We start from the raw sequence: 13,750 nt of genomic DNA on the forward strand, positions 1-13,750 counted from the left end.
CTATTAAACAGCGCCTCCAGCGTCTTCCAGCACCGCTCTTTCTCCTGCCAGGTGACTGAGTCACTCTTTTTATTTTCTAATATATTTTTATGGTCAGCAACAAGCGAAGTTAGAAGGTCAACTTCTTCCCGGCTGAAATTGACGCTTCTTTCACGTTTTTGCGTAGACATTTTTTTAAGTTAAAGAACCAACCTCGAATCACAAAAACAACATACACAAACTACTCAGAGAAAATATATATTTGTAATAATATGTACTAAAATACTCAATAACCTAACAAACAATAATACCATATGACAATGACAGCCCGTTTCATTACAAGTAATATTAAATGACCAACAAAAAGGTTAAGGTTCTATGTTTTTCTATAGAATTTATTTGTTCGTAACAAAAAAACAAACAAAACGTTGCATAGCTATTTGCTACTTTATCCATACATTGTGAAACAGACATTAAGTCTTACTTATTTTATTTCGTTCCAAAAACAGCAAACTTTTGGTATGCTTGAACACAACATATTGCATTGAACGAAACGCGGTCGAGAGGCAAGGATCACGCAAAAGATTGCTGTCAATCTTTTGTCAAATAAACAATCGGATAGCAGAAATGTTTATTGGCATGCAGATTGGAGATCGGTCTTTAGATATGAATCAGTCCAAGATTGGTTATAATCATAGATTGAGGATACATTATTAATTTTGGCCGTAAGTGAATAGTGCCTTTCCACATATTGACGATTTTGATATGTATACCTAACGAGGCTTAAGTATTACTCAGTCAAACCTTGCATTATATATTTATAACGGAAATTTTCACAGATACACCACATGTTTTCATAGTATAACGTTTTTTCACAGTATTCACCAAAGAGTTAACTAAACTTGTTTTGAAACTTGGCAGATTTTTTTCAAAATTGTTAGTAGTATTTTAAAAAGTTTGCTCATTAATGTAAGAGTCTTAAATCAGTAGGAGTATTGTCTTTTTCGAATATTGAGATTGTATTTCTAGGCACTAATCAAATAGTGAGTATTAGATAGACTAAATATTAAAAATTGTAAGCCATTTTTATGTAATTATAGGTTTGATATTAAATAAACAATTTAAAAATTACATTGTCTTAAATATGTTCCCTACGCCTTCTTTATCACCTTATAAATAAAACTCATACCATTTTTTCTCTTTAGAAAATGTATGAAATATCTTTAGAAATGGTATGAGTTTTAATATGAATCGATAGGTGTATTATATTTTGTATAATACAACTATCGATTCATAATAGTATTCTTACTGTTTCTATTATAATTAAGACATTTCACGGTAGACAAAGCTTCATTAATTAAACAAGTTAAGGTACTTGTAAAAAGATTGACTCATTTATTGCTAATTAACTTTCCACCCACCACAACAAAATTTTCAATTTAATATTTTAGACCTATGTTTTTATTTAAACAAATATTTATTAAACTATTGAAGCTGAATATTGAATATCATAGAGTTATACAAGCATGTTTTAAACACGTATTAGACATCGTTTTATCCTAACGTAATATTAATATTAAGAGAAAGACGATTCTGTTACTAAATTCGAAAGGATTGGCGTTCACTTCACTTCTCTGAGATTAGGTGGAGATACGTTATCGACCATAAGAGTGAGTTGGAGAAGTTGAAGTGAGTTCGTAAGTGAACTCAATAATTTACATTTACAGAACGAGGGCGGAGATATTCGGAAATAAACGGTACATTACTTCTACAAGTTAATCGATAGTTAACGTATAAAGTAACGTATTAGTATTATTCCGACTAAGACAATATAAAATCGTTTAAAAAATAATATTTACCCCTAATTTTAACTCTTAACTGTTAGAACATCCCCAAAGTCACTGGCAATGTGTGTTTTTGCGGTATCACTTAACATCAGGTGAGTCTGTGAGTTAAAAAAACGTTGCTTACATATGTTTAATACAAAAAATTCCACAACATTGTATTTAAGGATTTCCTGGATTCAATCCTAAACGAACATATATAATCTTATATACATTCATTAGATTTACATCTATATTGTCGTACTATCTATACTTTCTTGCTCACTCGTTGACGGCTTGTTAAACACACAAGGCTGGTCATCTACTTGCCTATTAGATTACGAATGATCACGAAACAGTTACAGAAATCTGAGGTCCAGACCTAAAAAGTGGTTGCGCCATTGCATTATTTTCTATATGATTTATTTATTACCAAGTAAACATATCATACAATATATAACATTAATAAAAGATATAATTCCCAAAGATAGCCATTTTGAATTTAAATAGATACATATTTACCCTGAATTTCGCCTCTTTCTTAGAATTTGATTTTAAACCTTCTAAATTTAAATAAACGAGACTACCAAATTGAATAACAAAATTGTTCTATTTCCAATAATAGACTTGTTATTTTTTCACATAGAAATAACAAGTGTATTTTAATGTATATCTTTTACTTATTGTACTTTATTATACTTTTATGTCAACTAGATTTCTCCCTATTCGATGATGATATTTTTTCTTTTGTCAAATAACAGCAGCCTATCTACTTATCCCAAAAAAAAATTAACCAAAGAATTCCATTTTAGCCATTAAGTTTCCTTTTTACTAGTAAATAAAGTTATAAAATTACATAACTGTAGGGGCTTGCTTTAGAACTCATACGTAATAAAAGACCTCGAGCCCCGAAGGTTGTTGGGTACGGGCAACACTCACACAATATAATGGAAGTTGCAACACAACCACACTACGGATTCTCCTCAAAGAAGCACCTTCCATTGAACACTCTGAAAATATGACCTGCAAACAAGTTTTGCTCTCCCCATAAGGACGTAGCATATCTCCAGAGCAGTACTAATAGGATGGTTGTACAATACTCTACGTCACTTGAACATAATTTTGGGTTAGTAGGTCATGAGAGGGGCCTGCAGTTGTAGTGAGGAAGGGGGTGTGATTTTTAAGCCCAGTGACGTCATAACGGAGCCTTGGACCCCTCCCTCTCAGAATGATGAATGAAAAGGTCGATAAAGATAAACTAATTTAACTGCAGTCCTATGACAGGTAAACTAGTAGATTAACCACGGAATTGCGAGATGTTTTTTCTATGTATATCTGTCCGTTAGGCTTTTGGAAGTTGATTTTTATTTCAAATTATATTAGAGTGACTTTATTAAAAATCAGTAACAGAATATACGTAAATAGTCTAAACAAAACGTATTATGAAGTTTTGGATAGAAAATATGATAAGTGACAACCTATCGACACGTGACAAGCATGCTTTTACCGTCTAAATCTTATGCTATACAAACGGTATACGTCAGGTATGCGAGAGTTAATTTGCTAGTAGCCCCTGAAAGACCTGCGTAATTGAAATATTTCTCCGCCTCCGATCAATTAATATATTAATTATAAGATTCACGTGACTACCCTTTTCCAATTAAAACGATCTACGTCAAACAAAAAAAGAATCAAAAGTAAAATTTGATTGTCTCAGAGGCTTACTCAAGTTGTTATATACAAATTTTAAGACATTTTATATCGTAGTTTTATCATATTTTTTTTTACGTACTCTACTTCTGTCAACAAAAATTAAAATTGATAGCTTTCGCTCTACTTAAATTATTATAAAAAAAATTTAATTTGACGAATTTTACATTTTGACTTTGACTTTTTACATTCAACATATTATATTTATTTCGACCATGAACGGAGACAGTTATATGCTCCTTTTTTATAAGTCCTTATATACAATATGGAATTCTTATATACAAATATTGTTCTTAGATTATCTTAAGCATTATCATATTGTACGTAAACGTAGGTACTCTTTATTCGGCGAAAACTACCTCTCGGAAATCATAACCTATTTTTGGTGTTTCCAAGAACTGTTCTTAACGAGGCAATTCATGTTTATCTTATACCATTATAATCATTTAGATGAAATCATGATCGAATTAAACAATCGAATCTCTTACGAAATTATAGTTTTGTTTTGTTTGCATAGTAGATGGCTCTTTCACAATCTGCAAAATTTGTCAACATACTCATATTTTCAAACATCTTTAAAGAATATATAATTTAAGGTATACATGCGTTTATTAATAAATATTCTAGATGATTATCTTTTTATTTAATATTTACTTAAACTAACTAGAGTAATTAATATTCATTACTTTTAAAAGTTTACTTCAAAAGTGTAACACGAAAGCAATACGCTATCTAAGGCAAATAAAAGAAAATATTATTATGAATTATGTAGTAGACTGTAGACCATTTTGACCGTCTCCACGTTAAGAGGGTTCGATGCTAAAAATATATAAATAAGTTAACAAACGACATTTCGCTGTATGCACTTTTTGTACATAAATTTATTGTTACGAAAACATCTCAAAAAATAAAATTCTTGATTAAATATGAATTATTTCATATCTTTAACAAGATCAAAGGAAGTCAGTAATTGCTTTAAGATGTTTACGTAGACGTAACTGATGAATAACGCACAATTACGAGACGACAATGAGGCGTCGATGCCCAATGGACATTCTATTTTTAGAAATTTGCGTAAATATTTCTCCCGAAGCTGAGATAATTTGTATCGAATATTGATAGCCTTTTTTCTTTAGCTTTTGAGGAAGATAGTCCTTTTTTTTTAAAACTGCAGTTGTAAAAACTATTTTTATTAACATGTTTTACCTGTTGTTTCGTGTTGTTCCCACGAGAATTAAGTGCGTGCTCCTATTTCAACATGCCTCCTGTTGATAGAGGACAAATCTTTGTTTTTAATTTATTTTATTATGATTAACTATTAATTACTTAAGATTTCATGGGGAACATGGTGTAATGGTTGCAGCTCCTTACAAACATTGTGTTAAACAAATAACTTAGCGATTAAAAAGAGTGACGGAGAGTTTATTGCCAGTTCTTCTCTTCCGTTTCACGCCCTTGATTTGGGAACTGGTAGTAAATGTAAAATTAGAAGCATATAATTTACATTAATTTTTTGACGTTCATTTACATTGTGTTACCTAAATATGAATAAATGATTTTGATTTTGAATTAAACAGAAAAACAATTAATTCATCATCAATTTCGGTAGTGACGAATGAGTATTTTATTAATGACTGATCTTATATTGGTAATTAATAATATTTACCAAATCAGGTTACTATCATTCAGTCAGTTTCTGTCTATGAGCGGCATCAAACCTTAAGGGGGGCTACCATGAGCTTTCTTAAAATAATCCAGTTGCGATGCAGATGAGTTTAGGTTCTAAAATTCAATAGCATTTGAAACGTATTGGAATCCCAAGACCGAACGAAAGAACGATAATTTATTTGAGGTTTCTATAGGTACCTAAAAGATTTGAAATTTAACTGCCAAACTTGCTTCGATAATAATAAATAAAATCTAAAAACTATTTTGAATAATTCATCAATCACAATAAGATATTATGTTTTAGTAAATATATTAAATAATTAGTAAAGCTTTCTGGTGCTTTCATAGTTGACAGTTTACATTTTTACACGTTTCCGTCATTTTTTCATTTTACATTTTCAGTTTTATAATTTCAGATTTTCAAATTTTTTAACTTATAAATATGAGATGAGGTATTATTCACAAATTTGTTTTCCAAAAATAAAGAAATAAATACTTCTATCGAAGTGAATTATTGATATAAATTCCTTTGCAAAAGTATTGTTGTAGTTTTTATATAATACAGGTTCCTAAAGAACATTTAGGTGTGTAATTCATTATGCTATATTTTATTACACGGAATTAACGTTGAAAAAGTTATAATAATAATTTATTTATTGCAAGAATATGGTACGAAAATGTGTAAGGTGGTACAATCGTAAGTTCGCATATTCTGCCACACACAATGGCGCGCAAATTTGCCATTGGAATGTCATGTCAAAGGAATTTAACATTTTGCATTATTAGTCATATGAATTTTTATATTATTTGTATCGTGCATATCATATCATACTTTATTGAATTTATATCAACTACCGTGTCTAGTTGCAAGAGACTTTGGTAAAATACACGAAATCAACGCAGTTGGAAGCTGGTATAGATAATATATCATATTTTAAGGAACAATATTTCACTGTTTTTTAATTAATTAATAGGTATGCACATACCTGTTAATTAATTGATTATTATAAAATAGTATGTGCAATTGTGTGTACACTGAAATCTTCAACGAATCAAAGTCGTTGATGTACAGTAAATTATAAGTTACATCTTCGATGTCGGTAGAAGGGGATTGTCATCTTATTTCTTATCTCCATCGATTTTTTAGAAATTTCTTTATAATCTCCCTTAACTCAACATAAAACTTTTCAATATCCGAAATATAAAAGTTAAAAAGTTTTTACTATATATAAGGCATAGTAAATCCTATTAATTTAACTTATGAACTAGTTTTAAAGAAAATATTGAATTTTATAATAATAATAATAAAATAATAATAATAATTTTATATATTCTAAACGAAATTTCATACAAATTGAATGAACGCAATCTGATTATCGCTAAGACCACGTGGAAACATAACCCGGCAGATTTTTTCGCCGTCATGGTATGAATAAGCGATGCATCTCAGTTGTAGGTGATCAATAGTATCGTAATAAGATCTGACGGTAGGCCCCACAAACATAAGATTCATTTTCATTTTAATCTTTCAAAATCAAATGTATAGAATTAAACATCCCAGATCAAAAATATGTAAGATTCTTAATATTGTATTTTTACAAATCTATTTTCACTTCGCCCCACACACGAAAATGCTAAATATAGAACTTTTAATCAACCACGGACGTCCGATATTCCAAGAAAGGGGCTAAAAATTCGAAACTCTGACTTCGTCGCAGTGTTACTGACGATTGTCAACGTGTTTTACAGAATTTTCGCACGTGATCGAAGAAAAATCCTGAAACGTTTTACTCGGCGTGTTTCGTGAAATGCGAATATAGTTACACAACAGTTTTTACGAAACGTACACGTTTTTATTTATCACGTTGAAATTTGTGTGATGCATTAGGAAACATTAAGCTGTGAAGTTATGAAATTGGATTTCACTACAAGTCTTCACGCAGAGATTAAAACACCTGCCTATATAATCTCTTTGGAGCAGTTTTTGCTTTAGTTTTCTTTGAAGTACTCCTCAAAGTTGAGAGCTTACTCAGACGGCGGAGATTCGATCCCTGGCTGTGTACCAATAAATTTTCTGTCTATGAGCGCATTTAACATTCACTCGTACGGTGATAGAAAACATCGTGGGGAAAGTGCCATGTCACAAAAAGTTGACGGCGTGTTTCAGGCAGAGAACACTTACTTGCCTATTAGAAATAAAAAATGTGCGTGTACTAGTGTACACACGTTAGAAGTGAAACTTCTTTATGACCTTATTTTTCGAAAAATTATCTATAATATGCAACTTTACAGAAATTGGTTAAATAAAGTTAAATTAGATAAAGTTTAACAAAAGGCTTTTAAAATCACAGACTTGAATACAAATAATACAATTATTTCATTTTACCTTATTACCACTAAGATTATTACAGAATTTCATAAATTGTAATAGAATTTTTAGTATCATTGTTATCGTTATTATACATTTTTGTTATTAATGGTTTAGAATCTCTTTGAATCAACCCTGGTAGGGACAAGAAAAAGACGCGCGTAACGGTCAAATGTGACGCGTAACCGAAAAATGTGACGCGTAACGAAAAAATGTTACACAAAATTTTTTTCCAACCCCGATAAAGAAGTTTCACTTCAAAAACAAATGATTGCAAAACAGATATTCAGAACAAATAAGTTTGAATCGATTTTTTTAGTATAATCTTTTTATCTACACGCAGTATTTCCAATATTCTGGTCATAACTAGGTACAAGTTTTTATTAATCATGTGACAGCTGTAGGGACTTATTTTATTCAGTATGAGAAACACAAAAATTATTATTATATTATTAAGGGAAACCGGACTTCAAACATATATTCTACTAATTATAGTTCATAATAATTGTGCAATAATTAGATAATCATTGCACAATTACTAGTTTAAACCTTTTGGACCCTTTGGATTCATTGGCACGGTATCAATAAGCCCAGTGTGCAATTCTCGGCAAAATAACTGTTTTGGATGCATAAAATGGAGAATTAAGAAACATTTTATGGATATGGGAACTCAAATTACATCACTATTTTATGGCTAGCTTGGAATATAAAAAATAAACGCGCGTTACTTAAAAAGTTATTGTTGATTATAAGGATAGCGACATTTTCCACATTATTAAAAAGTTCCATAAATAAGCTTCCATGCGCTCGGAAATGTGCTGTTGTATCGGATAACGGTATCTTCCATGTGCCTCGTTCCGATACATTTCTATTGTTTTCTTCGATTGAACCCGTCTCGTGTTTATAAACATGTTTTGTTGGAATAAAACCAATAGCTTTCTATATCTTATATATGTTAATGCTTCTGTGTACATACAACAGGTGAGGGACCGATAAAGGCGCAGGCGAATCTTCGATTGTGTAATTATTGTATGTTATTACAGGTATCAAATACTGATATAACAAATGCAATATAAAATAATCATAGGGCAAACATTAATTACTTTATCCTAGATACAGTGTTCGTGAGATGTTGCAACTTTCTTCACTATAGAGAACGTGAATCACATAAGTTTACACTAAAACACATTTATCTATTGAAAATAGAAGTAGTTGATGACCATCTAGTAATCGATAGTTCCATACTACACAATACTGTTAATAATGTTATGAAATATTTATAGTATTGCATGGGTATGTTAATATTCCTTATCTTTTCAGTTTTAAATGGCCAGGAGTATAAGCAACACCGTTTGACCAATAAGAAAATACTTCCTAAACATAAATATACAAACTAACTAATCAGTTATGATTGATGAAGATGCGACAGATATTTCTATATTAAAATTAAATTCCTTTAATAAAGTTCAAGCCTAAATATAGGTGGCGTAAAGACTAGTACAAAAAACTTACGAAAAGTTTTGAGAAACTTGGCAACTAACGATATAATTAATAAATTATCTGGTCATCCAAACATAGTGTGAAAATAGTAGACTTCTAGTTAGTCTTGTATAGTTTAAATTTGTGATGTAACTTCTATAGAAACTAAGAATATTCAAGAGGTTTCTCGACCGCAAGCTCTTATAAAATGTATTTACGTCCGCGTCTACATCGTGGCTCGGAGGGTGCTGTTCTTTAGCGTGCAATACAACGTGACGGAAAGATGTGTTTCTTACACTTTTACGGGATTGAGAAAACGATTTGTCCCGCTAGACCTCATTTTAATCAGTAACAGCATTAAGGAAGATTTATAATCACGATACTTTAATCGTATTACAAATATTCAGACTTCAAGGCACTAAGACCAAGGGTTGTAGTGCTGTTGTTTATGTGTTTCTAATGTATAAATCTTTTTAGTGATAACAGTATATGGGTTACCTAAAGAAGATCGCGTCTTAGTGAGAGATAGCCAGTCGTCCGTCTAATCACGTTGTTGCTTGATTTTATTGCACTTTTATGCAACACATTTAATTAATAAATAAATGTCATTTTCTTTTTCCTTAATGGATCAAGGGTTAAGGTTTTTCCTCATATTAACGGATTGGCGAAAAGACATAGTTCTGCAGCTTACGCGTTCAAAAAGAATCGCTCACTTATAATGTTGATACAGCTAGACTTGTTTATTTTAGTAACTTTCACAGCTTAATGACTTATGGCTTATTATTATGGGGTCATGCTGCTGATGTCGAAACTATTTTTATGCTGCAGAATAGGGATATTCGTTCAATCTATAATTTAAAATGTAGGGAATCTCTGAGAGATAAATTCAAGGAAATTAATATACTTACCATTCCCTCGCAATATATTTATGAAAATATTATGTATGTATACAAACATAGTTTACTAGAATATATTATATAACATACACCTAAAGTTAATACTCGGAACAAAAGCAGGCTGAAATTTTCCCGTACTAGACTATCTAGTAAACTATATAATAAAGTTAGTAATTATTTTTTGGGAAAAGGGTTACTTTTCTTTAATAAAATCCCAGAGGCTCTTTTATATCTGCCTTTTAATAAATTTAAGTAATGTATTAAAGAGAGAAATTATTATATGAAAAAGACTTACTATAAAGTTAACGATTATCTAGTTGATAAAAGGGCCTGGGACTAGTGCTAGACAGGCTACTTCTAATTAATTTGCGATAAGATAAAATAAGTATTGTTTGCCATAGCCATTTTGTATAGTGATTTCATATTTTAAAAGAGTACCGAGAGTTTTTTACGCCGACTTTTTCTCTCTCTGTCTTCTTTGCCGATGAGTAGGGATGTACTCATCGGCAAAGTATCTGTACCTGTATCTTATAGTCCATAATAAACATATTTTATTTAATTTATGTTTGATGATCTAGAATAACAATACATCTAAACCAGGCATCAACTAGCAGGTGGAAGTACCACTTGAATAATCGCTAGATTAGTTACCCAATTGCCTAGTATACCAAGGCCTAATCACAAAGCCATCCAGTTATCTCAAGTAAAAAATCATCTATGATAATCTACCTAAAAATCGGATTATATATGTATCTTTGTGTCATTTAAGTAGAGCTAGGTCGTGTCACAAAATGACGAAGCATTAAATGGAGTAATAATAATTTTATTGCCCATTTCAAGTAACCTTCCATAAAAATCCGTGCAAGGTTAATAAGGATTTAAACGATTTCAACGACAGTTTTACGGTTAGTCTATAACAAAACTACGTCTATGAATAATGACCATTCTCGTTGGACAAATATTCTGCATCTATGGCTCAAAAACCAGGTGTGTAAAGCGAGTCGATCCTTTCTCAGGATATGAATAATGCTGATATATCTGTAGAGCCTAGTGCTTAAAGATTCATATCACTGTACGTCGTGCATTCTTGTAAACCAAAACCTGGCGATTAAAAAGGCTGGCGGGTAGTTTCTTGCCAGTTCTTCTCGCCCGCTCTCCGCCCTTGATTTGGGTATTGGTACTAAATGTAAATTTAGATCCTTTTTTTTAAATATTGACATTCATAAGTGTACATAGTTATCATTATAAGGCCCAGATCTAAATCGATGACACGTGCCAATAAAGAAAATTTATTTTTGTATAAAAACTACTTTTCCAAAATGAATGTTGACTTTATTGAATAAGTTTAGAAGTTGGGTGTGCCCTCACAATGACAGTAATCTAATATATAAAATTCTCGTGTCACAGTTTTCGTTGCCATACTCCTCCGAAACGGCTTGACCGATTTTGATGAAATTGTGCTTATCCGGTATCTATGAGAATCGGCCAACATCTATTTTTCATCCCCCTAAATGTTAGGGGTAGTCCACCCCTAAATTTTATTTTTTAGACAAAATTTTTAATTTCTATTTTTTTATGATACAACATACAAAAATACATACAACCCCTAATTTTCACCCCTGTACGATCAACCCCTATTTTTTATTATAAATGATATACATGGCAAAACGACGTTTGCCCGTTCAGCTAGTTTGATATAAAAAGCTATTAATTTGTAGGTGCGGAATTCATTTTCAGGAAATAAACAAAGGCACAATTTTTAAAAGAAGGATATTTTTTAATGAATGAAGCATGCCAAATATAAGGCTAAGTATTAATTAAACTTATAATGGATGTTCATTTCAAACGTTTCAGTCTGAGTTTTCATTGAACAAAACCTTCAGCATCACCGTGCGCTCTCAAAAGGGCATGACCCTCGCGATTTGTGTCAAGGATCGTTCTATAAATAGATCTTTCAAAATGATTTCAAATTTCTAGTCAGCACTGCTCTAGTTTGCCAAGAACCACGTAATAATCACAAATTTCTACATTTTTCAAGTTTAAAATAGTAAACATTTAAATTTGGAATGGCTATATTTAATCAATTTCTATAATCTGTGTTACCAATTTATTATTGTTCCCGGTTATTTTATTTCTATTCATATGAATAACGAATGCAGAGAAAAACTGATGTAGTCTCCATAGAAACAATACCATTATTATATTTTACAATTTGACATGTTAGACGCAGTGAGGCGGTAATTTGCGATTTGCATAATTAAGTTCATTCAAGTATAGCTTTGCGCGTCACTGTTATTTCGTATCTATTTTGCGAATACCCTTAAGTTAAAGGAAAAAACACAGTGTACACGTTTAAATTGTATGTATAAGTCTACACGTCTAAATAATAATAAAAGGATCCGCAAAAGTACGTTTTTATAACCCTGAGAAGTTAATAATATGATCAAATGCTTATAACAATTAAAACTTACTTTATCTATTTCGTGGTATATTTAACTGTTTGTTTGATAGACTGATTAAAATATCTGCATTCGCCAAGTTTTAACTACATTTACTATACTGATTTCATTTTTTAACTGTCTATACTAGCAAAAATTAAATAATAATACCTCAAATCAATAATATCATTTATTATTTTTACACATTATGTATAAAAAATCTTAACTCAACAAGGTACGTGCTGGAGTAAATAAAAGACATAGCCATACTTACGTAACTTCTATAAAGTGTGAAAACCAACATAAAAATAATTATAATATTTTGTGAATTACGTAATTCTTGAAACGATTAAATCTCCTGTGGTTTCGAACTAAATCTGTCCAAAATGTATCTTCATATTATCAGTAATGATTTAATAATTTAATAGTGACCTTTCATATTTCCTGCTTTATAAATAGAAGGACAGAGGGGTGAGATGACCTCCAGTGAATACGACCTGCATGTTGCAGAGGTGCCTATGTTCCAGTTTTGAATGGGGCCCGTTGTGTGACGTCAGAGGGTGTAGCTGTGACGTCAAACGTGAAACTGGGACACGCGGTCAAAGACCTCGGTGCAAGCGTCGTCCTTCGACTACCGCATTCTATTCAACATGAAATGCTTCATTGAGTTATGAATATTTTTATAGCTCGCGAGTACTTTGAAATTAAATTTGAAATTAAATAATATTCAACAATACTTAAAAAACTGAATAGATTTGTACGTTTCCAAAATATTAACCGATCTGCCTTGCGATTCTGTAACTCACTTTTCGAACTCACACAGCGGTTTTGGCATCGGCGGTCGCTCTCAAATCAGTCGTGAAGCAGTGATTTTATGATTTGGCATTCTGATAAACTATAAACTACAAGCTCCCACCTTTTCAGTCATAAAATGACTGCTTCACGACTGATTTGAGATCGACCGCCGATGCGAAAACCGCTGTGTGAGTTCGAAAAGTGAGTTACAGAATCACAGGGCTGGTTACAAGAAAGAAATTAAACACTAAAAAGAGTGTAATATTTAAAAATTTAAATGTTTTGATAATTATACGAAACACACTCCACGTGAGCTTAGTTGCAATGTATAAAAGTATCATTATTCAATTAGTTCAATTCATTTCAGTTTAATCAGGAAAATGTTATGTAAATAATTATAAGTTATATTTGACACATAAAGTAATGATGGTTTGCTTGAGTAGTTCCGCAATCATTGAGCGTGGGAACTGGGTCAGTGGTGCAGGCCCGAAGCCTTCAAGTATCTACTCATCCCCTAAACGTAGGCTCAACTATAAATAACTAAAAGTATCTGCAAATAACGACAAGGAATCTATTGAAAACTACGTTTTCTGG

Source organism: Pieris napi, chromosome 4 (assembly GCF_905475465.1).
Source record: "Pieris napi chromosome 4, ilPieNapi1.2, whole genome shotgun sequence".
NCBI classification, from domain to species: Eukaryota; Metazoa; Arthropoda; class Insecta; order Lepidoptera; family Pieridae; genus Pieris; species Pieris napi.